Source organism: Phacochoerus africanus, chromosome 11 (assembly GCF_016906955.1).
Source record: "Phacochoerus africanus isolate WHEZ1 chromosome 11, ROS_Pafr_v1, whole genome shotgun sequence".
NCBI classification, from domain to species: domain Eukaryota; kingdom Metazoa; phylum Chordata; class Mammalia; order Artiodactyla; family Suidae; genus Phacochoerus; species Phacochoerus africanus.
This window is the reverse complement of record NC_062554.1, coordinates 119,792,234-119,820,008: the sequence shown is the minus strand read 5'-3', so window position 1 is coordinate 119,820,008 and position 27,775 is coordinate 119,792,234. Positions and strand designations below refer to the sequence as shown.

Below are 27,775 nucleotides of genomic sequence, written 5' to 3'. Positions count from 1 at the left end.
TTACACACACTTACACACACACACACACACACACACACACACTAGTGTACTATTTTTCTTTAAAACTTCTCTGTATACATAGATATACATATACATACATATATAACTTTTTAAGAAAAATATTTCATAGATGCCAAATTATAGGGCATCAGATTTATAGAGAATGCTGTCAAATAGGATATGAAGTAACCCACGTAGTGTGTAGGATGTAGCAACAGAGTTGGGTGTGCAGCATAAAAGAACAGAGTGTTTGAGAGGCAGCATAGCATAGCAATTTAAAGCTTGGATTCCAGAGCCAGGCAACCTAGGAATCCAGCTCTACCACCCAATTAACAATGTAACTTTTAGCAAATTATTTTAGCAAAGTATTCACCCTCTTGTGACTCAGTGTTGCCGTCTGTAAAAGGAAACGAATAGCAAAAATCTCAAAGGTTCATTCTGGAGATTGAATTAGTTCATAGATAAGATGTCTGGAATAGGATGGACCACACGGTAAGCACCGCATATAAGGATTAGTCACTGTGATTCTGCAAAGAACAAATTGGCAATGTGGACCCATGCTGGAGTCCTTCTGGCCCCTTGGTAGATATTGACACCCATGTGTCAGGACATATTTGATAAGGGTTCATCATGACCTGGGTGAAAACGTCCTTCAGACAATCAACGTCTCTGAATTCCACGCTAAGCCAGCAATTGTCTTGATTCCTAATCCAGCTTTCCAGGTATCTGTCCTGAGGAAAGGGGGTTTGGAATTCTGAAGGAGATGAAGGTCATCTGTTTCCTGCCCCAAAGGGTCATCTCCATTTAAAAGCTGACACGCTGGCATTCTGGGTTACACGTCCATCTCATGTAAGTACTTCACTGAGTGTATATCTCTGGGAATACACTCAGAACGTCTAGTTTGTGGACTTTCCCAGCTGAGGTCCAGAACCTGGACCGTTGTGTATTTACCAAGGACATATGACCCCAGAGGCCTCTTGGGGACCCGTCAGCTCTCTTCTCCCCCAGGTGAAACCCTTTGAAACCTCATTGCAGGAGTTCTCCCTGTGGCTCAGCAGAAGCACATCTGACTAGTATCCATGAGGGTGCAGGTTCGACCCCTGGCCTCGCTCAGTGGGTTAAGGATCTGGCATTGCCATGAGGTGAGGTGTAGATCACAGGCACAGCTCCGATCTGGCGTTGCTGTGGCTGTGGTATAGGCCAGTGGCTACAGATCCAATTGGACCCCTAGCCTGGGAACCTCCATATGCCAAGGCTGCAGCCCTAAAAATACAAAAACAAAAAAACTTCATTGCAGGTAGGGAGCAAACATTCCACACGATTGCAAAACACTGTGGTCACAGCAAAGCGTTACTTTTTTACACAGCATTTATGGATGGTAATTGTGTTTAAAAACCCGCAGATTTTTTTTACATACATGTGGCAAAACTCAACTGAGAAAGGAGTTGTTCATTCTATTTTCAAAGCTAAAGCAGAAACAGAAGGTATTGAACCTTTCTGTAGGAAAAGAAAAAAAAAAAAAACAGGTAGAAAGCATATTCTGAAATAAATTTCTCTCTTTTCTCTTACAAGGTCCTGGGTGTTTATGGTTTATGTTGCATTTTGGTAAATTATTTGGGGAAATTGCTAGTTTTTTGGTGAGAATCATTGGAATTGGGATGCTCAGATTCTAATGCCAGTCTCTGGTTGAGTTATAACAACACTACATTCTAATCCAGTCTCGTGAGAGGACACCTGCACCAGTCAGTCTCCTTTGAGAATAATAGATTTTATTCTAGGATTCTGCTAAGAGGATCATTGACAAACAGGAGTTTGTCCAAGGGAAGGCAACCATGAGAACGCCATCTCACATGTATCAGTCAAGATATTTTGAGTCGCAAGTAACAAAACACTAGAATCAAACTGGCTTAAGCAAAAAAGAGACATTGACTCATGTAACAGAAACCACATAATTCTGGAATGGATTTGCTTTCAGACAAGGCTTTGCTAGAGGTTCACATGATGCAACCAGGCCTCAGATTTTGTCACCACCTGCTTTTCGGATATTGGCATCATTTTCAAGTAGGCTTTGGGTCTAAGACAGACATCAACGATTCTCAAGGCTCCATGCATTCTCACCCAACCCCACACCTTAGAACCAATGTGCTAAAGTCCTGAGATTTATTGACTTAAGTCAGGTGCCCACGCCTGCTGCCATCACTGCGGCCAGGAGAATGGAATGCTAGTCCTGGCCATGTCTTCCATCCTTGGATCAGGGAAGATGTCAGCTTCTCTAGAACCACCATGTGGAGCCACACTTGGAAGTCAGGACTGGTGGGAAAGGGAAGAGGAGATGGATGTTGCAGAAGTAACCAGCAATGGTATGGACTTCATCATAGGAGGAACGCTGAGAGGCGTAGAGGTCCTTAGCTTGAAGAAGACATAAAAAGAAGACAGTAGTTATCTCTGAAGATCTGAAAATGTTATTTGGAGGAACCATTAGATTTAGTCCATGTAATTCTAAAACTGATGAGTACATTTACAGAGAGGCAGATTTTGACTAAATTTAAAGGATGAAATGTAAAAATCTCCCTCCTTTCTCTTCCCTTCTGGGCCACTACTTACCTGCCTCCATTTCTACTCTTCTGAGGCAATTGCTGTGTACTGCTGAATGAAAATCTTTCTTAAGATTAGAGCTACCCATGAAGACTTGACTGTGTCTTAAAGCATTGATCATTCCATCACTTCGAGCCGGATGTCTACTTGAGTGGGACATGGTCTAGCTACCTAGAAGGTAAAGCATTCCGGGTCTGAGGCAGCAGGATTTAAGGGTGATTTGGGGGTATTTATAAAAAGAAGATAAGAATTTAAAACATTCCAGAGTAACTGTTTTTTACTGATGAAACAAAAGAACTGTGAGCTCCCTTTCCGTCAAAGGAGAGCAATGATGATGGAATTAAGGAACGAGATGAGAAAGAGCGATGCAATTTAGATGAGTGGAGGTGAAGGTCAGTCCAATCAAAAAGCACCTTGGACCAGACTGTGGATTCAGGAATGAGCAAAACACACAGGGAGGCAAGAACTTTCACGCGGATGCCCAAGGTGCCTCTGACTTGTAAAAGGACTGGTTTGACTGACTGTTCTTTGGGTCTTCCATTCACACGTGAATAAACTTAGCCCTGGTCTGTTCTCGTCTATAATAGAAAGAACAGGAAAACACTGTTAACGTTCTTAATTTATTCCATAGCTTGTATCTGTGCTAATTTATTCCTGACCTATTCATGTAATAGTAGCTTTCATTTCACTAATATTTCTGGTGTGTCAGAATCACTAGCAAACAACACACGCTAACTTGGCTCTTTTATAGGATACAAGAGCAGTCAAAATAAGATTGTGTTTTATCCAGCCTCGTATTAACTGAACCTTAAAAATAAATACATAAATACCACTCACTGAATGCCTCCTGATGAACACTTAACGCATCTCATTTAGTACACAGTTCAGAACAACTCTCTGAAGTTGTTCGTATTATCTCCATTTCACAGATTAAAAAGTGACGTCTGGAAAAGTTAAATAACTTGCTCAAAGTGACACAGCTAATAAGCAGGAGGATCAGAATGGGGGCCTGGTTCCTTCTCACTAAACCCATGCCTTTCTCTATGATGATGCATTTATACTTGTCAGCACGCTGATGTGTATGAAGAGAGGGTGAGCTCATGACACCGTTTGGGTAAACGACACCCCTGTGTACAGAGCAATCTCAAAACACAAATTTTAAGTCTCTTTACATTTCTGTTACACATAGAAACAAACACATATAGGGAGAGGGGAAATCCCTGTAAAGAAACAAAGGTGCTATCTGGATTTTCAGAGAAGCCTTTAAATTCTCTGGTGCTGAGGTATGTGAACTGCAAAACAGCCTTTTTTTTTTTTTTTTTTTTTTCTCCTTTTGTTGTGGATTTGTTTTTGAATGAGTCGTAGAGCAATGACACATTTGATTGTTATTTCTTGGGCTTGTTTTGAACTGTGTATTGAAGCCTTGTGAACTTTGTAGTTCCTAGGGTCACACATTTTTTCTTAATGACTGCTAAATGATGTGTTTTTTCCAAAACTCCCAAGGGAGTATGACCTCCTTGAACCAGCAGTTCTTAATTTTCAAAAAAAAAAAAAAAAAAATTCCTTTATTTTTATCCTAAGCTAGACCTTCCTTTTTCTTTCAATTTAGCAAAGCTTCATGTGCTCAGCCTCTGTGAGAGATTCCTTAAGAGGACCTGGGTTGGGTAATTTTTCTATTATCAGCTCTTCGGACACCCTTCCCCACGCCTCCCCTCCCTACTTTCACATGAGGGCACCCTCTTCATGTCTTCTCACAATGGGTGAATGTGCCATTTATCTCCTTGTTTACTGACGGTCGTGCCCATAGGATATAAGCTCCAGAGGGTAGAGACCTAACCCTCTTTCTCACGGTTGTGTCTCCAGCACCTTACAAGCTGCCTGGTCTTGGAGGCGCTGAATCAACACTTGTTGACTGATTGAATGAATGAATGAATATTTCCAGAACCTGGCCGTGCCCATCATGTGCTAGGTGCTCCGTGACTCTTTCTTCATCACGAACAAATGAAATCGGTGGTGGTTAAGGAAGATGGCGGAGTTTGGTCTGGTCTTATTTTTCAAACTTGAGCCAGAGAAAGATAGTCCTTTTTCTTTGGGTCAGAGAGCTGCAAGGATGTGGATCCAAGGCAGCTCTGGCTTCCACGCCTATGGATGAAGCTGGTCTGAGAGGATGACGCCAAGAGGCAGAGATTCAAAGGCAGGAGATGAGGTGAGAGCTCTGAGGGCCAAGATCCAGCTGACATGTCCTTTCTCAGGCTCAACTGTTCAGTGTCTAATCTGTGAGCCAACCCAGTGTTCTCTCATAAATCACCCCCCTGAAAACCAAAATGCTGGAGCAGCTAGATTGAGTCCAGGAATCCCAACTAACACAGACACGAGTAGGAAGGTGGGAGTAGGGAGGTGCTTCTGGTCAAAAGCAGAGAGATGAGGTTAAATATGATTTTTCAGGAAAGCTCAGAGCTAAACATTTAAAGGATAGAAATGTATGACCTTCGGCCAACACATATTTCTGCTCTCTGTAGCATGATCCTCACTTACACAGTTAGCTTTGGCCATTAAAGAGGGAAACGAAATGTGTAACATGAGAAAATATCCAGGACATAAAATGAAGTATAAAAAGGCAGTTATAAATAAATACACAACAGAAGTTCAGCTGCAAAGCACAAAGATGGAGTGAAATTGCACAAACTTTCAAGTCCCCCACTTTGATTTGAATCCAGTTTCAGTTTACTAGGAATGTGATGTTGGGCTTAACATTTTTGAGCCTTGGGTTTTCTAAAATCAAATAAGCAATTCTTTAGATTTTGATAAGTCAGGGACAATAATCTCCTAGGGTTTTGACAGATGAAATTAAAAAATAGGTATTTGCCTTTCTCTTTCTGACTTACTTCACTTAGTATGAGAATCTCTAGTTCCATCCATGTTGCTGCAAATGGCATTATTTTGTTCTTTTTTATGGCTGAGTAGTATTCCATTGTATATATGTACCACATCTTCTTAATCCATTCATCTGTCGATGGACATTTAGGTTGTTTCCATGTCTTGGCTATTGTAAATAGTGCTGCAATGAACATAGGGGTGCATGTGTCTTTTTTTGGGGGGAGTGGCTTTTTAGGGCCAGGCTAGGGGTCAAATCGGAGCTGCAGTTGCTGGCCTACATCACAGCCACAGCCATAGCCACACGGGATCTGGGCCACATCTGGGACCTACACAACAGCTCACAGCAACACTGGATCCTTAACCCACTGAACAAGGCCAGGGACTGAACCCGTATCCTCATGGATACTAGTCAGGCTCATTACCACTGAGCCACAATGGGAACTTCCACATGTATCTTTTTCAATGAAAGTTTTGTTCAGATATATGCCCAGGAGTGGGACTGCTGGGTCATATGCTGTGCAGCACAGGGAACTATATCTAATCACTTGTGATGGAACACAATGGAGGATGTGAGAAAAGGAATGTATATATAAGTAAACTGAGTCACTTTGCTCTACAGCAGAAATTGACAGGACATTGTAAATCAACTATAATAAACATTTTTTTTTTAAATAGTAAGGTAGACTATTTAGCTGAGTGCCTGGCATTTGATAAATGTTACTTATATTCTTTATGTTAAAAATTACAACACTCACTGCATTAAAAATGTAAAAACACTAGAAGCATCTAAGTGCTCATAGTATTCGTGTTTGGACTTGTTGGTATTTTAACAAATATTTATTGGATGCTGATAATGCACAGAGACTAGATACAACAATGGGATACAACAGTGAACAAAATGAAAAAAGGACTTGCCTTGTGGAGCTCAAATTCCTGAGGGCTATAGACAACACACAAATAAATGTATCACATACTGGGTCACATCCTAAAATGCTAGTCAGGGAAGGCTTGGTGCTTATGTGTGTGAAGTGGTGGTGCAACAATTTTGAACCCAATATCCTGAAAAAACACACTGAGAAAGTAGTGTTTGGGCAAAGACTTGGATGTGAAAAAGGATGGTAGGGCTACAGAAATTTTTTCTTTTTTTGCTTATATTTCCTTTTCTGATTTGTTTGTTTGTTTGGCTGTACCCATGGCATATGGAAGTTGTTGGGCCAGGGATCAAATCCGAGCCACAGCTGCGACCTATGCTACAGCTATGGCAAGCCAGATCCTTAACCCACTGTGCTGGGCCAGGGATTGAACCCACGCCACCACAGAGAAAATGCTGGATACTTCACCTTCTGTGCCACAGCAGGAACTCCTCCTTTTGTAATTTTTTTAAATGAATATTTGAAAACCAATTTTTTTTTTTTTGCTTTTTTAGGGCCACACCCATGGCATATGGAGGTTCCCAGGATAGGGGTCTAATTGGAGCTACAGTTGCCAGGCTACATCATAGCATGGCAACTCCAGATCCAAACCACAGCTGCAACCTATACCACAGCTCATTGGCAACACTGGATCCTTAACCCACTGAGAGAGGCCAGGGATCAAACCTGTGTCCTGATGGTTCCTAGTCAGAATCATTTCCCCTGCATCACGACGGGAACTCCTGGAAACCCACTTTTAAACAAACAAAAAATTACTTGGAAAGTAAAATCAGGATCTTGCTAAAAGTATTTATTATTATAACTTATCTATGGTGTTTTAGCTTTTAAAAATATTTTCCTTATCACTTATTCTCAAAACACCATGGCACAGCTGGAAGGCAAGTTATATTTTTCTCCCTGTTTTACAATTGAAAATGAACTTCCTCAAGGTCATACAGTTAGTAAGTGTTAGAATAGGGTCTTGAAATTCAGATTTTCATGCTCCAGATCTCGCATTCTCTAATGAACTCCTATTTCTTTCAGCTCATATACATAGGATCATCTATCTTCTGAAATTTATCTATTTATCTATCTCTTCAGGGCACGGATCAATACATTTCTAAGAACTCAACAGTTATTTATTACATTCACTGGAGTGGGAATTGCAACAATATAATAGTCCCCACACAGAGGGGAGTATACATACATTTTTGAGTGGGTTTGTATTATCGACTGAGCCATATAGCAACGATCTGGGCGTTATTTAGCATGATGCTTTTCAAATAACGCTTATCTATTTTTTTGCTCAATTGTTTTTCTTAGAAAAAAATTGTCAATGATATATTGCTACCATCAATCAAGAGTATACAATTTGCATCTAGCCCTTGTGCTCATTGGAAAAGGTGCCTTGAGCTAGTTTGGAGTAAGGGCAAGTCGAATATTCCCTTCTCCTAAGAGCCTGAGTCCCAGTGAGTAGTTCTCATCCTGACCTTCTTTGCAACTTCCCTGCCCACTTCCGTGACAGTTTTAGCTCAACCCTAGCATTTGACTGCAACGCAGAATCAAAACATACAATTAAACTAAATACAGCAGTGACATTCTAATTAAAATGTATAGTTATAATAAAATATAGTTATTAAAATATTGGCTTAGAGTTTGATATAATTAACCTTAGAGTTTGATATAATTAACCTTATAACAAAAGCATACTTTTTCCATTTGATAGAATCCTGAAACGTGTCTGAGTCTTAGAAGCAGCAGTATTAAAATAAAGAATGGCTTTTCATTTCTGGAAGTGAAAAAAGAAAACAAAAAAAAAGGAGTGAAGGAGAGAAAAAAATTACTTTGAGAACCAAATTATTGACATTAAGAAGAGAAGCATGCATTCCTAATGTATGCAGATAATGGAGACAGGGGTGTAAGTTAAATGAGATAAAATGTAAAAACACTTAAAATAATACAAAGTAGACGAAAACCCATTTGTTGCTTCTGCATCTGAATCTACGTTTGCACGGATGGCAGAAAATTTGTGAATGATGGGATTTGGTACCCATCGCTTCAGCCTTTGACAAAAATCTCTTTTGTGGCCATTTCCTCAATTATATTACCTCGTTGACTTAGGTATTAAAATCAATAGACTATTTTTAAATTGAGCACCCAGTGTATATTTCCAAAGCCTTGTATTAACGAGCATCCCTTTGAAGTCTCTCTTTTCCTCCCAAGCCTCAGAGAAGAGTCAGAGTTGGGCTGAAGGCTTTTCTGGGTCAGGACCTTTCCAGAAAAGGCATGGCACGTTTAAACTGGTGTCACAGTCACAACTTGCACAAAAGTGTTCAAATACTTAAAACGCAAACTAGGTAGTTTGAAGGGCAGAGAGAAAATAGCTTTGATCCTTAATGATTTTACCGGGAGCCGCGTGCATGTCTTCCTTTGCAGAGCCTGCACATTTATCTGCAGATCATAAAGCGTTTTGTGAACACTAAAGCGGAAAGCTCCCCAGAGCAGATGATGAACACAGGTCCATCTTCCCCATCTAATAGGTCCAATTACAGCTCAGAACTACTCTGAGCTGTAATTCTTGTTTTATGCTTCTTAGACTTCATCCCTGGCAAGAATGGACTCTGCACTGCTGGGGGAAGGGATCTGAGAAGAGACGAAGCAAATGCAGTGTGATCCAAGAGAGGCAGTTTCTAAGTCCCCTGTCGCCACAGCACTCAAATATCCAGCTGAAGGTGGCTGACCAGGAATACTGGCAGAAAATGAAAACTGCTATTTGGATTGGAATTCCTGCCTTCCCCTGTGGGAAATAGGGAAAACAAAACTATTTGCTCATTAATTTTAGGGTTCAAGGACCCCACTCTTTAACTCCAGCGGAGTGACAGCAAGAGCGTACATGTCAAGAAGAAGCATGGCAGGAAAAGTTGCAACTAAACGGGGGCTGCTATTCTGCATTCCCACCTCTGCCCCTACGCGCTCCGATCCCAGCCCTCTAATAAAACTGAAAACATCAAACTTAAGTCCAGGGGCTTTGAAACAGATTGATCTTCAGTTGATTCTTGGAATAAAGAACTGTTCTGGGTTATTTCTTAGTAGAGCAGATCTACTGAGGTAATTTCAAATACAGTTAACCATTGAACGATGTGGGGGTTGGACTAGGGGTGGGGGCACTGACCCTCCTTGCAGTTAAAAATCTGCCTATGAGGCCCTCTGTATCCTCGATTCCAACTCCACGGGTTCAGCCAACTATAGGTCATGTAGTGTTGTATAATATTTACTATAGAAAAAAAAAATCTGTGTGTAAGTGGACCCCCAGAGTTCAAACCCGAGTTGTTCATGGTCAACTGTACATGAGCAATTCAGGACTGTCCATGTCAGAGGACTGGTTTTTTTTTTTTTTTTTTTAAACTCGTTTGAGTGGTAAAATATACACAGCATAAAATTTACTCTCAACATTTTTTTTCTTGTCTTTTTTGGTCTTTTTGCCTTTTCTGGGGCCACTCCCGTGGCACGTGGAGATTCCCAGGCTAAAGGTCTAATCAGAGCTGTAGCCGGCCTGCTCCAGAGCCACAGCAATGCGGGATCTGAGCCGAGTCTGCAACCTACACCACAGCTCACAGCAATGCCAGATCCTTAACCCACTGAGCAAGGCCAGGGATCGAACCTGCAACCTCATGGTTCCTAGTCGGATTCACTAACCACTGCGCCACAACAGGAACTCCAACATTACCGCATTAATTATATTCATGAACACCTTCAATCATTCACTCAATAGATTTTAATTGAGTGCATGCTATGAAGCAGGCACTACTGTCTGTGAACAAAATAAAGATCACTGCGGGGCAGGGGCGTTTCTTCATTTTAGCACAGAGGGGTATAAAATGAACAGAAAACATAATAAATAAATAGACTCTGTGGTATATTGGCCCGTGATAAGGGCTATGGCTAAATTCCAGGTCACAGTGCTCCCAGCATCTGAAGGCTTCTGTGTCCTCCAAACAGCTCAGAGACCTTTGCTCATCCACCTCTTCCCCCACTAAGCCCCGCCTCCGATGACGGCTGGTGCTTTTGGAGAGTTCACTGGTTACCTGATTGGGTAATTAATAAAGAAGATGTTTTCAGCTGAACCAATCACTCACCAAATATACAACAAACTCAGTGAGGGCTATCCAAAAAAAAAAAAAAAGAGGTAGATATCTCTGCTACCTATAAATAATGTGCTTTTCCCGAGAAAACACCCTTCACTTTGGGAATGAGTCCAGGTGCAGAATTCAAACAGGAAAACAGTGCATTCCTTACTTGCAAGGTGAGGACTTTTTTTTAAAGGTTGTATAGAAATATTTGCATTTTGAAAAGTCTTTCTCCTCAAAAACGTACAGTGGCCAAGAAGGGAAGGGGTGAGGAATAAAGTGATTTCTTGTGACTTGTGCTGACAATGGAAAGGGGACCCCGAAATGCTTGCTTCTCTCAAGTGCAAGGATTCTATCAGATGTTTCCTATCAAATGTTTAGCTTCTGCTCAGACTCTTTCAGATTGCAGGGTACACTTATATACCTTGTGATAGATGTTTATTTTAAAAATATATGGGGGGGGATAGTCATTAGACATTGTGGTCATCATTTCGAAATATATAGAGATATCTAGAATAGAAAAATATGGAGAACTATACTGTGCTGTGTCCCAGGAACTGACATAGTGTTGTAAGCCAATCATGCTTCAAAAACAGACTCACAGAAAAAGTGGTCAGATGTGTGGTTACTAGAGGTGTGGGGCTGGGGATGGAATGGGACGAAGGCAGTCAGCAGGTACAAACGTCCTGATGTAAGAGAAACAAGTACTAGCGTGTAATGTACAACAGGGTAAAAAATAATTAACACTGATGTATAGGATATATGGAAGTTGTTAAGAGAGTAAATCCTAAGAGTTCTCATCATAAGGAAAGACGACATTGCTGTTTGTTTAATTTTGTATCTGTCTGAGATGAGGGATGTTATTTAAACTCACTGTGGTAATCATTTCATGATGTAGGTAAGTAAAATCCTTATGCTGTGCACCTAAAATGTATACAGTACTGGGTGTCAATTACATTGCAATAAAACTGGAAGGAAAAAAAAGCATATACAGGGAGGAAAGTAGTAAGCAGATGATTGTGAAATTGGACCACACCTTGACCATGATCAAAACTGACAACATGGGAGTTCCCGTCGTGGCTCAGTGGTTAACGAATCCGACTAGGAACCATGAGGTTGCAGGTTCGATCCCTGCCCTTGCTCAGTGGGTTAAGGATCTGGCGTTGCTGTGAGCTGTGGTGTAGGTTGCAGATGAGGCTCGGATCCCACTTTGCTGTGGCTCTAGTGTAGGCCAGCAGCTACAGCTCCGATTGGACCCCTAGCCTGGGAACCTCCATATGCCGAGGGAGGCGGCCCTAGAAAAAGGCGGACAAAAACAAAAACAAAAACAAACAAACAAAAAATTGACAACATGAGACAAAGATACCTATGTCTCCAACTGAGCTACTCCACAAGGATGCGGCATTGCTAATGAGGTACCCCAGCCGAAAATGCATAAGCTGGGAAAACATCAAGTAGAATCAAAGGAGGGAACATTCTATGAAATAACTGATTTCTTTAAAAAGGGCACTCAAAGACAAAGGCTGAGGAACAGTGACAGATCAAAGGTGACTAAAGAGCAGGGCGACCAGTCGTCCCTGTGTGCCTGGGACTCAGCAGTTTCCCAGGATGCAGGCCTTTCAGGGCTAAAATCAGAAAAGTCCAGGCAAATAGGAAGGAATTAGTCACCCTCGCGAGGAGACATACCAATGAAATGCAATGTGTGGGACTTCCCATTGTGGCCCAGGGGTTAACGAATCCGACTAGGAACCATGAGGGTGCGGGTTCGATCCCTGCCTTGCTCAGTGGGTTAAGGATCCGGCGTTGGCGTGAGCTGTGGGGTAGGTCACAGAGACGTGGCTCAGATCCCGAGTTGCTGTGGCTCTGGTGTAGGCGGGCGGCTACAGCTCCGATTGGACCCTTAGCTTGGGAACCTCCATATGCTGCGGGAGCAGCCCTGGAAAAGGCAAAAAAAAAAAAAAAAAGACACACAAAAAATGCAATGTGTGAAATGCATGATTCTGGACTGGAGTGAAAATGCTATAAAAGACATTGGGATAAGTCACAGACTTTGAAATTTTTTAAAAATTGAGATAAAATGTAACATCAGATTTACCATTTTAACTGCTTTGAGGTGTATAGTTCAGTGGTCCTAAGTTCACAGCATTGCACAACCATCATCACTAACCATGTCCAGAATGTTTTCGTCTTTCCAAACAGAAACTCCTGCACCCATCAAACAGCAGCTGCCCATGTCCCCTTCTCCCAGAGTCTGGTAACCACTATTCTACTTTCTGTCTCTGTTACATGCCTATTCTAGGCACCTCGTGTAAGCAGGATCGTACAACACTTGTTCTTTTGTGTCTGGCTTATTTCACAGCATGTCCTCAAAGTTGCAGCAAAAATCAGAAGGCCATGCCTTTCTAAGGCTGAAAAATATTCCACTGTAGGCATAGACCATATTTTGTCTTCCATTCATCTCCAGATGGACATTTGGCTTGTTTCTACCTTTTGGGCATTGTGAATAGTGCTGCAATGAACACTGGTGTAGAAACTTTTAAAGTATTAAGTCCATGTACAATTTCCCGAGTTCAATGCCTGTATTGTGGTTGTAGAAGAAAATATCTGTGTTCTAAGGCAACGCACACTGAAGCAGTAAGAAGCAAAGGAAGATGCTATATGCATCCTATTCTCAAATGCTGCAGAAAAAAAGACAAAGGAAATGTGGCAAAATGTTAAAAATTGATGAATCTGGGTAAAGAGTATGTGGCTATATTATTCTTGCTACTTTTCCGTAACTTAAGAATTTCTTTTCTCTTTGTTTTTGGCTTTTGTCTTTTGAGGACTGCACCTGCGGCATATGGAGGTTCCCAGGCTAGGGATCCATTCAGAGCTACAGCTGCTGGCCTACGCCACAGCCACAGCAATGCTGGATCCGAGCTGCGCCTGCGACCTACACCACAGCTCAGGGCAGCGCCAGATCTTTAGCCCACTGAGCAAGGCCAGGGATCGAACCTATGTCCTCATGGATACTAGTTGGGTTCATTAACCACTGAGCCACAATGGGAACTCCAAGGATTTCTTAAATACATAGGAAAGTAAGGAAGAGAGATATTTTATTTATGACAACCAGGCCTCATGAAGCAAGAGGAACCTATGAAAAGCCAGCCATCACAGAGCCTGAAATGTACTAAGAGACGTGATAGGTAACTCAGGATTCATCACAGCTTCACTGGGTATCTGGTCCCTGTGAGTGGAAGCGGGTCACAGAGTCCCTCTTTAGTGCTTCTGTGTTATGGTTTCTCAACTACTCTCTGCTTCTTCAACTGCACCTGTTCCTACCAACCAATTTCTGCATCCTGTCCCGTCCTCTCTTCCTCTTGCCTTCAGCTTGCTCACAGCTTCTGTTTCCTCCTGGTTTCTACTTCCTCTTCTCTCTCTCTCTCTCTCTGTCTCTGTGTGTGTGTGTGTGTGTGTGTGTGTGTGTGTGTTGGTTCCCACTGCCAGCTTCCTCTGGTCCAGGCAGCTGTGATGGGGTCACGTGGTACAGAGCCTGACAATCTTTGCAGAGAAAAAACTGCAGCCAGGACGTGGAAGCACATTGCTTGGCAGGTCCAGACTAGCTTAAGACACTATGCGTATAAGACTTGGTGTGGTTTACAGGGTTGGTATTGGGGACGCAGTGAAGAGAAAAAGCAAACCATTGTATCTCAACCCAGGCACTAATGATTCATGCTTAAATCATCCTGGAAATGTGTGGAAAATATAAACTAGGTATAGAAGTTCAAGAAAATCAAGGTGACAGGATCTCATCATGATTTTAGAGAAAATTAATGTGACCAGAAAACCCTTTCTTTCTTTCCTTTCCCTCCCTCCCTTCCTTCCTTCCAAAAAAATTAATGATGCGATAGCTATTATAACAGATGCTTTGGGGAATACAAATTGTGTAAGATATGGTCCCTGCCACCAGAAGTGTACCGTCTAGGACAACCTTTTTATTTTGCTTTTTAGGGCCGCACTTGTGGCATATGAAGGTTCCCAGGCTAGGGGTCTCACAGAGTTACAGCTCCCGGCCTACACTACAGCCACAGCAACACCAGATCTGAACCATGTCTGGACCTACACCACAACTGATGGCAACGCTGGATCCTCAACCCACTGAGCAAGGGCAGGGATCGAACACGCAATCTCATGGTTCCTGGTCAGATTTGTTTCTGCTGCGCCACGACAGGAACTCCTAGGACAACGTGTTTTAAATTAAACGTTGCATCCTATTAATATACATCTGACCCGCATTTTTAAAAAATGGAATAAAAGGGAAAGTTATTAGAGCCCATCACACTTTGCAATGGTAAATACTGTTAAGTGAATTTTTATATGTGTGTATATGTGTCCACAGGATTGTGCTATTAAACGTATTTTTGCTGTAGGCTATAGATAAACTGTCTGTAAGCCACTGATCTAGTGGACCTTAGGCCTACAGCTTCAGTAATCACTTATGTGATGATTCTTACTTCCAGCCTAGAAGGTGTTCCTGAGCTCCGGCTATGGCCAAGCAACTGCCAAATGGTCCTCTCACACTCAATCTATCCAACACTGCCCCCATCACCTCCCTCCCCGAGATGTGCCCTTTCCCTACATTGTCTGTGGCACGCTATCAGCATCCATCGATACGTCAAGCCAGAAGCCCTGGATTCTGCAGGGCCTCTCCTCCTCCACTCATTCTTCACACCCAACAGCCAGGTGGCCTCCTTCCTCTCCATCCTCCCTGGCGCTTCTTGGGTTTAGGCCTTGTGCAATTTCTCACCTGGTTTCTTGCCATCCCTCGCTAAGTAGTCTTCTTGTCTCCAGTCTTATTTCCTGACTCACAAGTCTGTGTATCACACAGTTTCTCAGGTGCATTTCCGAAAGTGTGAATGTGATATTTGTGTTTCGGGTTGGAAACCCTTCCATGGTTCTCCGTTGCTTTCGGGTGAATAGCTAATCATGAGAGTCTTTCTTGATCTGTCTCTGCTGCTTTTTCAGCCTCAGTTGCTGATCCTCAGTCTCATGTCAGACTCTAGAGGTACCAACTCACTGTGATTCCCCAACAGCCCAGCTGCTCTCATCTTTTAATGACTTTTACTCCTACCTCGAATCTCTTCCTTTATTTCTTCACCTGTATCTACCTCCTACTGATCTTTCTGGATACAGCTCTAGTGTCACCTGGTTCTGGGACCTGTTCTGACCATACTCCAAGGCTTCCCTAGCATCCCAGGCATGCCGCTGTCCCAGCACTGACCAATCCTTGTGGTCCTTGCTGTTGGGGTTGTCTCAATTATGAGCTAGCTATCGGTAAGGATTCTGTTTTGCTTATCTCTGTAAAATAAGCAACAAGCTGAAAGCCTGACATGCCCAGTGCTGATCAGACCTTTGTTGAAAGAGAGAGTGAAGATGAAATCTCTTACTGGCTTACTCCTTGACTGTCATGAGCATATAAGGATAATGCTTAATAATTCTTGCAAATACTATAGTTCTCAAGAGTCATTAGAACTGGAGGATTACTGATTGGCCAGATGTGCTTTGTCTAATTCTGATTCTATCATTTCCTTTTCCATTCCCTCCACCAACACCCCCCTCCCCTTCCCCATCTGGCTCCTCTAACGTGAGAATCAGAGAACAGGACCGCCTGCTAATGGGAAACCTGCAGGAATTCTCAATGCGGATCCAGTTCAGTTTGTCTTAGACCTTCTTTGTTTTTCTTACTGTCCATCTGTATTGCTTTTTAGGCTTTAGGGAGGCAGGCCAGATCCTTTTGTTGCTTATTTATTTATTTAGTCTTTTTAGGGCTGTACCTGGAAGTTCCCAGTCTAGGGGTCAAATCGGAGTTGCAGCTGCCAGCCTACACCCCAGCCACAGCCCCAGCAATGCCAGATCTGAGCTGCGTCTTCGACCTACACCACAGCTCACGGCAATGCCAGATCTTTAACCTAATGAGTGAGGCCAGGGATCGAACCCATATCCTCATGGGTATTAGTCAGGTTCCTTGCTGCTGAGTCACAATCAGAATTCCCTTTTGTTGCTTATTTTGGATGAGAACCTGCATAGCAGGGTGTCTGATACAGAGTAACTTCTGGAGAAACTTTCAGTTCAGAGTGTGGATGCAAGCACCCAGAGCTACCATATGAATACATTTGCCCCCACAGAACTATCCTGCTTTTCTCTCTATTCTAGGCACTGGAGATATGGTGACAAAGAAGATGTGGCCCCTGTTTGGAGGAGGAGGAAGGAAAATTTTCTTCTTCGTTCCTCTGCATATTCTTGTGTGGTCTTAGTCTTTTGTTTTCTTGGATTTTCCTTGACAGAAGTGATATCTAGCCATTTCTAAGATAGTCAACTCTTCAGCAATTTTGTTTCAAAGGGTTCCACCTTTCTGTGACAAGGGAGAGCTATTCTTTTTCTTTTCCTCTTTTCTTTTCTTTTGGCTGCACCCATGGCATGTGAAAGTTCCCAGGCCAGGGATCCAACCAGCATCACAGCAGCAACTTGAGCCACAGCAGTGACAACACAGGATCCTTAACCCACTGTGTTACCAGGGAACTCCAAAGAAAAGCGTTTTTTTTTTGTTTTGTTATTGTTTTTTTTTCTTTTTTTTCTTTTTTGGCCATCTCATGGGATCAGATCTGAGCTGCAGCTGTGGCAGCTGTGCAGGGCTGGGGACTGAATCTGTGTCGCAGCATAGCAGAGACGCCACTGATCCCATTGCGCCACAGTTCCAAGGCAGATCTATTCTTTTTTTATTCTTCTCAATATTTTTTTTTAAGGGCTGCAAGTGCAGCATATGGAGGTTCTCAGGTTGGGGGTCGAATCAGAGCTACAGCTGCTGGCCTACACCACAGTCACAGCAACGCCAGATCGGAGCCATGACTGCAACCTACAGGGCAACGTGGGATTTTTAACCCACTGATTGAGGCCAGGGATCAAATCCGAATCCTCATGGATCCTAGTCAGGTTCGTTACCACTGAGCCACAAGGGGAACTCTGGGATTTTTTTTTTTTTTAATGCAATTACAGGCTTGTGAATAAAGTAAATTCTGAAGCATCTTTAAAGCCTCACTTTGCTGCTACATAATGTGCTTTTCTCATTTTTGAGGGGAGATCGAAGTCAGGCAACTATATAACACATTTTACCGTCTAATTAGTTACTCAATCTGAATAGAAAAATGACTAGGTCCTTTGGGTTTTGCTGTACTTATCTAGGTCGTTTCCAGCTTTTTTCTCACAGTAAATCAATTCTCTACCACTGTTGCACAACATCTGGAAAAAATATGATTTCTCAAAAGGTCAGTGGGTGCATCTTTGGAGCAAAGCCACAACGTATTACTTTGAATCATACCAATGTTTTGAGCTATAGCAAAACCAGGGAAAGATTCACTTGAAATTCTGTTGTGGTCCTTTTTCAGTCATTAAAAACCTGATATTTTCCCAACGATACCCTCAATGTGTTTTCAGAAGGGCCCTCATTCCCATGCCTTCACACAAGATCCAATGGTTCCTGGATTCTATGGCAACATTGAATTGCCCCCTGACCACTGAGTAATGTGAGGTCCTCTTGCCTGCGCCCATTCTCAGATTCTGCTGTGACCTCCAAGTTTCTGAGATGTCCCAGGAGCAAAAGGGCTTCTTGAGATTCTTACTCCAGCTCTAGCGGAAATCTTGCAGAGCCCTGTGTCTTTTCCCAGGGCTCTGCCTGAGCCTTGTACTGGCGGCAGAACTCTCCTTTATTTCGTTTCCCTTACTCCATGATGCTACATTTGTCACTGACCCCTTGCCACCTCCCTGGAAGAAGTCCCATCAAACAGCTCCTCTGTGACATTGAGCCTTTGCACTGGTCTGACCTCTCATACTTACTCAACCTCAGTCTCTTTTCGTGTCCATCATTTGCTCTCTGTCTCTATCAGGTCAGCTTCTTTTCCTTGCCCCACAAATACTGTGGCCATGTCTGGGCTTTACCTGTGCTCTTCCCCACTTGTTATCCCTTTCTTCGTCTTCTCTTTCTCCTCCTCCTTCTTTTTTGTTTTCATTTTTGGCCGCCATATGGCACATGGAGCTCCTGGGCCAGGGATCAGATCCGAGCTGCAGCAGAGACCTAAGCTGCCGCTGCATGAAGCAATGTCAGATCCTTAACCCACTGTACTAGGGCCGGGGACCCGGGGGATTGAACCTGCTTCTCAGCACTCCCAAGATGCTGCTGATCCTGCTGCCCCACAGTGGAAACTCCATGCCCTTTCTTCTTTTTTTTCACCCATCCAAGTCCTCTTAGCCCTTGGAAGCCCAAAGAGAATCTATCTTTTTTTAAGTATTCTAATAACCATTATTCTTCTGGTTCCCCAAACTCCTTTGCTATTAATAATTGATATTCCTTTACCATCCATTAATTCATTCTTGCAGCAAAGATTTACTGAGACCCACCATGAGTTATCACCACCCTAAGCTCAAGATATCATGGGACAAGTGTTTGCCCTATTGGAACTTTTATTCTTTTTTTTGGTGGTTTTTTTTTTTTTTTGTCTTTTTGCTATTTCTTGGGCCGATCCCGCGGCATATGGAGGTTCCCAGGCTAGGGGCCTAATCGGAGCTGTAGCTGCCGGCCTACACCAGAGCTACAGCAACATGGGATCCGAGCCGCGTCTGCAACCTACACCACAGCTCACGGCAACCCACTGAGCAAGTGCAGGGACCGAACCTGCGACCTCATGGTTCCTAGTCAGATTCGTTAACCACTGTGCCACGACGGGAACTCCGGAACTTTTATTCTAATGTGGAAGACAGACAACAAGCAAGTAAAACAAGTGAGTGTGTAGCTTTAGATTGAGAAAAGTGCCATGAGAAAAAATTAAAAGGCAAGATAAAGGCCAGAATGTGACCGTGGGAGTGAGGCTGTTTTTCATACAGTGGTTAGGGAAGGCTTCTTTGAGAAGACATTTGATATTTCAGCAGAGACTTGAATTATGAGAAGGAATCAGCCATGAACGAACCCAAGAGTAGAGTGCTCCAGGTAAAGGGAACAGGAAGTGAAGTCCTGGAGAGAGGAATATTCCAGAAAGATGAGGAATGTTCTAGAACAGCAAGAAAGCTAATGTGAGGCACAGTGTAGCAGAAAATGAGGAGAGGAAGGATGCAAAGGTGAGAAACTATAGGGCTTTAAGAGAGAGAAGTATCAAGGGTGACTTTAAAAAAATTAGTCTACTTTTTGAATTAAGTTATTTATTTATGGCTGCGCCCACAGTGTGCAGAAGTTCCTGGGCCAGGGATCAAATATGAGCCACAGCAGGGGCAACGCAAGATCCTTAATCTGGTGACCCCCAAGGGTGACTTCTTAATGTTCAGTCTGAGTACCTGGAATGGAAAGCCCAGGGGAGGAAGTGAACATAGATCACAGGAGAGATGTTGGATTTGGAAACAAGAGTTCTCTTTTAATATTAAGTGTGAGATCCCTTTAGGCGTCCAAGTGTAGACGCTGGGCAGACAGTGGGCTACCTACAAGTCTGAAATCCAACGAGAAGCAGGCTAGAGGTACAAAAAGACAGAGTGTAGACCTCACCTAGGAAGACGGCGTAGACTTCGAAGAGGCCAGATCCCTGGGGCCTACCAGCATTTCGAGGTCATGGAGGAGGCCCAAGAAGGGAACCTCCACTTGTGGCCACTGAGGCCTCCCACCTGTTCAAATGCATCTGTGGTGGTGTGTGGCGTGCTTATAGTTTCATGTGTGCCGGACCTGTCATGACAACCAAGACTGCAAACTTCTTGTGATCACTCTCCATAAGAGGGTCAGTAAAGAAAGAGCCAAAGTGTGTTATTGGTGCCTACAGTGTTGGCATGATCGTTGTTTACCATGTATTTCTTACTCTTCCAAACACAGTGCAGAGTGAATGCTGCCAGGCTATTGGGGGAAATGTAGCTACTTCCTTTCTCAAGGACTGGCTCTGTGAGTTAGTGAAGAATTCGCAAGCTTATTTTACTGGCAGTAAACTGATGCACAGAGAGATTAACTAATTTATGCACAGCCCACACGGAGTCAATAGCTAGCCTGAGGCCACACGGCAGTGTTCAGTACAGCGTGTGCCAATTGCCAGCGTCACCTGGCCTGCTGGCTTTTTTTTTTTTTTTTTTTTTTTTTAATTCTAACACATATGGGTGATCACTCAGCGCTTTACTGATGGTCACTCTTAATCCTCACAACACCTCCATGCAAGGGCAACATTGTTCCCATTTTACAGATGAGGAGATGGAGACAAGAAGGAATTTCATAGGATAAAGAGGAAGATGAGTCTGACTCTTAAACCGTGCTCCTTTTTTTTTTTTTGTCTTTTTGTCTTTTCTAGGGCTGCTCCCGCGGCATATGGAGGTTTCCAGGCTAGAGGTCTAATTGGAGCTGTAGCCACTGGCCTACATCACAGCCACAGCAACGTGGGATCCGAGCCGTGTCTGCAACCTACACAACAGCTCACGGCAATGCCGGATCCTTAACCCACTGAGCAAGGCCAGGGACCGAACCCGCAACCTCATGGTTCCTAGTCGGATTCGTTAACCACTGCGCCATGACGGGAACTCCCTAAGCCATGCTCTTAACCACAATGCTACATACCTGCTGAAACAGAATCTGAGAATAGGACATAAGAGGAATCTGTATTTGGAAGAATCTCTGGAACATTGTTATATATACAAAGTGTGAGAATCCAAGCTTCATGACATCTCAAGTTTGTTCTTTGAAACGCATAGACATCCTAGAATTTGCTCTGCTAAGCTGTTTATTGTTAATATCTCAGTATCCATATTTAATTTAAGTTATTAGAGTCTCACAGACAATTCTAATAGCATTTTGTTAAACACAGGTAGCAGCTTGCAGCCTAGTTTATCATTTCCAGAGAGGTAGAGCACATGAGTGTACAATGAGCCGGCTTGCATTGTCTGATAGGTTGACAATCATTACCTAACAATGTAAAGCCTCATGCCAGGGACATTGACGTAGCCTACTCTCAACAAGAATAATGTGGCCTTTCCGTCTGTGCTTATGATTCTGCACATGCACCTGCTCAGACCCATAAACAATAATGAAACAAATCACAGAGCCAGCACAATAGCATGAATGACTCCGTGCTGCTGGCTGAGAGAAGGCGGTCATGGGTTACGCTCAGTTCTGCACTCCCCAGGCTCCTAAATAGAAAGCCTCTTGAGGCAGGGGAGGGCCCAAAGCCCTCAGAAAGTTCCCATCCATGGAGTAGTCTCTGACCGCCTCTGCTAATGGTCTCAAGAGCTTATGGGATGAGACATTCCCACTGTGGCACAACAGGATCGGTGGCGTCTCTGGAGCACAGGGACGCAGGTTTAATCCCAGCCTCGCACAGTGGGGTAAGGATCAGCTGTTGCCACAGCTGTGACAACACAGGTTCTGATCCCTTGCCTATGAACTCCATATGCTGTGGGGTGGCCAAAAAAGAAAAAAAGAGAAAAGGTTAAAAAAAAAAAAGAGCTTATGGGATAAAAGGGAAATGGAGTTAGAGAACTATTAAAAAAAAAAAAAAAAACAACAAAGGAAATGAATCCAGGTCTCAGTTGCAAAAAAGAAACATGCTGAATATATAAGACCTTTAGATCATAGGTGATAACATCTCGTAAACTCCTTTCTGTTGACAGGCAATTGTGTTTTACTGTCACAGCTCTCCACCCAGACTGACCCTCTGCATCATTTGCACAGTGAGACTGGTTTCACCTGTTTGCAACTGTTAAACTCTTAGTCATCACTTCAGTTGTGTAAGCCAATTTTCCCAGCAGATTGTCCTATACACATTTTTAAATGAACAGCAGGAAAAAAAAAAAAAAAAACAACCAAACATAAATCGACAGCAGAAATCAGCCAAGGGTGTACACCTGTTGTATATTGTCAAAAGGGGAAAAATAAAAACAGTTGGGAGTAGAAATGAGGCCATTACACCAGGGAGAACTGCAATCTGAGCTTTTCATCTAAAAGATGCCAAGAAAGAGAAACGTAGGTGGGCTGGAGGAGGAAGAAGAGGGAGGTTAACGGTGGAAGGGGTGGGAATTGAGATGAATGTCTAAGGCTTACATCTTGGGTATAAAGTTGTCAGATTTAGAAAAAAAGAAAAGAGAGAGAGAAGAAAAGAAAAGAAAGAAATGAGAAAAATGTAAGATGCTAAAATAAATCTGAATTTCCGATCAATAGCATGTAGTTTTTTTAGTATAAGTCTGTTTCATGTAATATCTGAAACAGACTTATACTAAAAATTATTTGCTGTTTAACCTAAATTCAAATGTAGCTGAGTGTTCTGTATTTGATCTGGCAACCTTACTTGAGTAGCGCCTTTTAATCTCAGTTTGAAAAAAATCCTTTTAGAAAAAAAGAAAACAGATGTCTTCAGGAAACCGGGTCATGGATTCAACAACAGAAATACTTGCTAATTATGCTGCACAGTGTGATGAGATTATATACTTATTTAATATAAATAAACTAGCAACTGTAATGACGGAAACTTAGCTACTTCGATTTGAAAAACTATCCTTTTTATTTGGTAGGAGGCGAAATGAACTAAAAATGGACAACTCTGATTCTAAGACTTATGGCAAGAAAACATCCATCCATTTACTCATTCTCTGCCTACTTTTTATCTGTACAAAGTCTTGCTGGTGGAGATGTTTTATTAAATTTTATTTTAGTGATCAAAAGAATTACTACATATGGACTCCCCAATCCAGTTTCTTAAATAATTCTGCATGGTAAGAATAGACAATTGACCCAGCCAAAGACAAAACAAAGCCCCCAATAAAGGGCCGGCTTACCACCACCACTTACCACAACCTGTCCAATTCCAGTTTGTCCAGGGTGGCAATACACTAGCACGTAAACACAGAGGCTGAAACAGCATAGGCTTAGAGTTGGGTGCTAAGATTGCAGTGGAGGAAAGAGGGGGGAGAAATAGCATGAAAGAAATAAAGTCTAAGAAGTCCAAATGAGCCAGATGCTGAGGATGAAAGAGGGTAAGGCAAGGATGGGGGCAAGAGAAGAGAAGAAGGCCTGACCAGAGCTTGGTGGGAAAACAGGAGGACAGCAGAGAGAGGGAGGGTGAGCCGGTACGAGGCTGAGCGTTTGTAGATGGGCCAATATTGGAGGGGCTGTCAGATGAAAGGGAACTTTATTTTATCTAGCTCCAGAGAACGAAACCAAGGCCAAGAAATAGACGCCGCAGGAAAACAGATGTTGACACCGTTTAGGCAAGAGCTTTCCAAGCATGAAGAGCTGATGCGGACAGAATGGCCATCCCTGGAGGGGTGTGAAGCCGAGGCTGGCAGACTGGTGGTCAGGACTCCGGGGGAAGACAACTCCTGTCTTGGGTGAGGCGTGTACAAGACAGATGTTCTCCAACCTGCAGTGTGTGTTTCAATCTGGCGGGGGCCTCGTGCCTTTTATCAATTGCTCTGGCCTCAGTGCCTAGAACAGTACTTGGTGCACAGGAGAGTCTCAGGACATCTGGAGGGTCACAGGGGAAGTGCTTTGCGGAGAAGGTGGTGCTCTTTGGGGCCTTGGCCTTGAGATGATAGGGAAAAGGAAATGAGCGGGAGTCCAATCCATACGCAGTGAGCATCTGCATCTGGAGGAGGATGGATTATGGCTCTATTTTGTGAGAGCTGCAAGTACGGAATGCATGTTTCCCAGTCCGTACCAGCCTGGTGAGGAAAAAGAAAAAAACTAATAGCAAAAACAACACTTCTTGGGTCCCTCCATTCTCGCCTGCCTATGGAATTTGCGGTCCCTCTCGATTTCTCACCAGCGGGCTCTAGGAACACTGGGGGCTGGCCCTCATGCCTTTGGAACTCACGGCCATAAGAGGGTGTTTGCTTTGACTACATTTCTGTCCTTGACTTGCTTTGTCTCCTGCTTTGCCAGTCTATGGTGATGTCTCTACATGCCTATTGGCTCTGATGATGCCACAGCGTCTCTATACCTGGCCAAGGCACCAAGGCTGCCCTGGCACCTGCCAACATGCCCACCACCACCAGTGACACTGCCCTCAAAGCATACGGGCTGAGGAGTGAATGAAGTTTTAAGACAGAAGATGTGGCGTCAGCGGGCAGGAGCAAGAGCAGGTGATAGGGAGTCACTGACCCATCACACAGTGAAGCTCCCCGTGACCTTTTGGGAGAAAACAACCAGGAGAGCAGCCGCCCTGCACAGAGAGAAAGAATATGGAGCCAGAGCAGCTGGGATGTGGTGCTTGACCGCTCTCTGCCTCAGTTTCTCCCACGTGAAGCAGGAACAAGGATGGTGCTTCTTCTAAGGCTGTTGTGAAAACGAAACGAGGGAGCACAGACAGAGCCCGGGGCTGCGTGTGGCCCAAGGAAAAGCTGTCAGTCTGTGAGCCCCTTTGTGAACGGTGCTGTCCCAATGTTCTGAAGGCACCCAGTTCCCCTCGGAGGGGGGGGGGTGTTCTGTGCTCCTGGTTGTACTGTAGCTTTACAATAACCCTAAAACTGAGTGGGTCTCTGCTGCCTGCAACAAAAGGAGCCTGACAACCACTACAGATCTGACTTCTCAGGGGATATATCAACTCCGGTTCTCAAGTTGGAATTTCCACCACTGTCCTCTGAGAAGCAACAGAAAATCCAGTACCCATACTGGTTAACCATGCCCGTACAGAGTTACCTTTCTCTTGAGGAAATAAGGCAAAAAAAAACACTAAGTGACAATGAAATTTTTGAATATCTGTTTGTGTCTTCAGCAGAAGAGATGATGCTTAGCCCCAAATGTAGAGATTGTGGAAGCAAACTGCTTTCTTGCAGTTATAGGTTGTTCAGCCATTAGTAATCTTTTCTTTTTTCTTTTTCTTTCTTTCTTTTTTTTTTTTTTTGTCTTTCTAGGTCCAAAACCAAGGCATATGGAGGTTTCCAGGCTAGGGGTCAAATTGGGGCTGTAGCTGCCAGCCTACACCACAGCCACAGCCACAGCCATGACAGATCTGAGCCACATCTGGGATCTACACCACAGCTCACAGCAACGCCAGATCCTTAACCCACTGAGTGAGGCCAGGGATCGAACCTTCATCCTCCCAGATGCTAGTCGGATTCATTTCCACCGAGCCATGATGGGAATCCCCCCTCCCATTTTTTTTTTTTAATTTATGAGAAATTTAAACAAATTTTTCTTTACCTTGCATGGCGTCCCTATTTTGGTCAAACTACCTTTTTGTTACCTAAGCGGGCCTCAACGAGTGGCCTTTAATTTCAAATGTCTTCGGAGGAAATAACTTTTCATTATTATATTTTGAAACTATTTTGAAAGGATCTGGAGAACATCAAGGGAGAAATGTCTGTTGGTTGATGGAAATTTAACCCTCACATTCAAGAGAAAGGTTGGGGCTACAGATATATGGGCTTGGAAAGCATTAGTATATAGGTCATAATTAAAACTCTAGGATAAAGTAAGCAGGGAAGGGGATTGTATGAAATGACCACAGAAAGGGACGAATGACTGTTTGGTGACTTTTTCTAAAAAGCCACGGTCATCAGCTTCACATGTGGGGCCTGCTGTTCCTGGGCCCTGCCCCGAACCCCTTAAACCTAATGAAGTCTGTGCTTTTTGATGCCCTTCACCTCCTCTCCTCCACCCCCAACCACCAAGCTGTTCTCTGTATCTGTAAGTTCAGGTTTTGTTTTATTTTTTTAGATTGCACATAGAAGTGAGATCATATGCTGTTTTGTCTTTGTCTGTCTGACTTATTTCACTTAGCGTAATGCCCTCAAGGTCTGTCCAGTGTCCTCAAGGTCCATCCCATGCAAACAAAAGTCTGAGCCCTGAAGAATCAAAGGGAGGGTATATTTGTATCAGGCACAGGAAAGACGCGGTGGCAGATGCTACGTAAAGTAAAAGGCAGAAGTGGTGAATTGTCACTAAGACTCTGTGCTCAGCCTGGCCTTCATGTTACCAGGCGTGCAGTTCCCTGCGTGTCCCACTGGGTGAGGAAGCCTCACTGGCACAGGCCAGAGCCCATGCACTGGGAGAGACTGGGGGTGCCAGCAGCCCCCAGACCTCAGATCCCAACACTGCTTTTCCAGGGATTGGGGAAAGGGTTTACAATGGCCATCAGGGCCAACTGGAAGCCCCAGAGGGCAGCCCTTGGTGCCTGGTAGGGGCTGGTGAGGCATCCCCGGAGAGTTTAAGTGAAGAGGGAACCTGTGTGCCATCCGACAGAGTCATGCTCAGGTGCAAGAGCTGCAGCCTGCTTTGCACACACATAGAGGCAAGAATGGAGCCAACCCAGTTCTGATGGCGTCGCTTAAACCACTTCCAGGTGATGCTCTGCAGTTAATCATGTAAGATACTTTGATTTTTTTTTTTTTTTTGTCTTTTTAGGGCCTCACTTGAAGCCTGTGGAAGTTCCCAGGCTAGGGGTCAAATCAGAGCGGTAGCTGCCCGCCTACACCACAGCCACAGCCACGCCAGACCCGAGCCCCATCTGTGACCTACACCACAGCTCATGGCAACACCAGATGCTTAGCCCACTGAGCGAGGCCAGGGATCGAACCCACATCCTCATGGATGCTAGTCAGATTCATTTCTGCTGAGCCACGCTGGGAACACTGATACTTTGATTTTTAACTCACGACTATTTCGTAAGGCGCTGTTTATATAATACATAGCATTTTAACCAAAGCAGTTCCATCTTTCCCTAGGGACGAAGCTGCAAGAGTGACCTTTACAGAAGACATGGCCCAGGAGTGACACATTGTCAACGCACAGGAACCGGGGGACTCCTTGACACGGCGCATGTTTCTGTAGGAAAGTGACTTGTGGGCTGGCTATAAATGTCCTGGAATTGCTATAAATGTATAGGGGATCACTTTGGAATAAAAATGTTTCTAGCTCAATCCTGGCATGGAACAATTGGGGTTGTGAAATCTAAGCATACATCACTGAAAGAGAATTACGTTAAATAATACAGATGTAGGTCAAATCCAGCCATACATCCCTGGGACAGAATGCGTGCGCTCATCTCTGCTACCTCCCTGAAGGAGCAAACGTAAATCTTGCTTGGAGTACAACTTACGCTTTGCCTTTAGGAGAGGGAGGTAGGCCTGGGCAGCTTTAATACAACATTTACGACAGCGATTTTATGTATCGTGGGGGTTAGCTTCTTAAAATTGTTTTGCCTTCACAGAGAAAAGCACCAGAGCAATGATGAAGCAAGAAACAGGGGAGGGTGTGTTTATGAATATGTTAAACACACATGTTTA

The 27,775-nt window shown here is 43.6% G+C and overlaps 1 long non-coding RNA gene across 1 annotated transcript; it reads left to right on the top strand.

Annotated features, from left to right (window-relative positions):
- Positions 1-10,614: 10,614 nt before the first annotated feature.
- Positions 10,615-27,409, top strand: LOC125111786 (uncharacterized). The gene is made up of 2 exons (XR_007130939.1): positions 10,615-10,686; positions 27,215-27,409. It is a non-coding gene; the product is annotated as an uncharacterized LOC125111786 (long non-coding RNA).
- Positions 27,410-27,775: the final 366 nt, after the last annotated feature.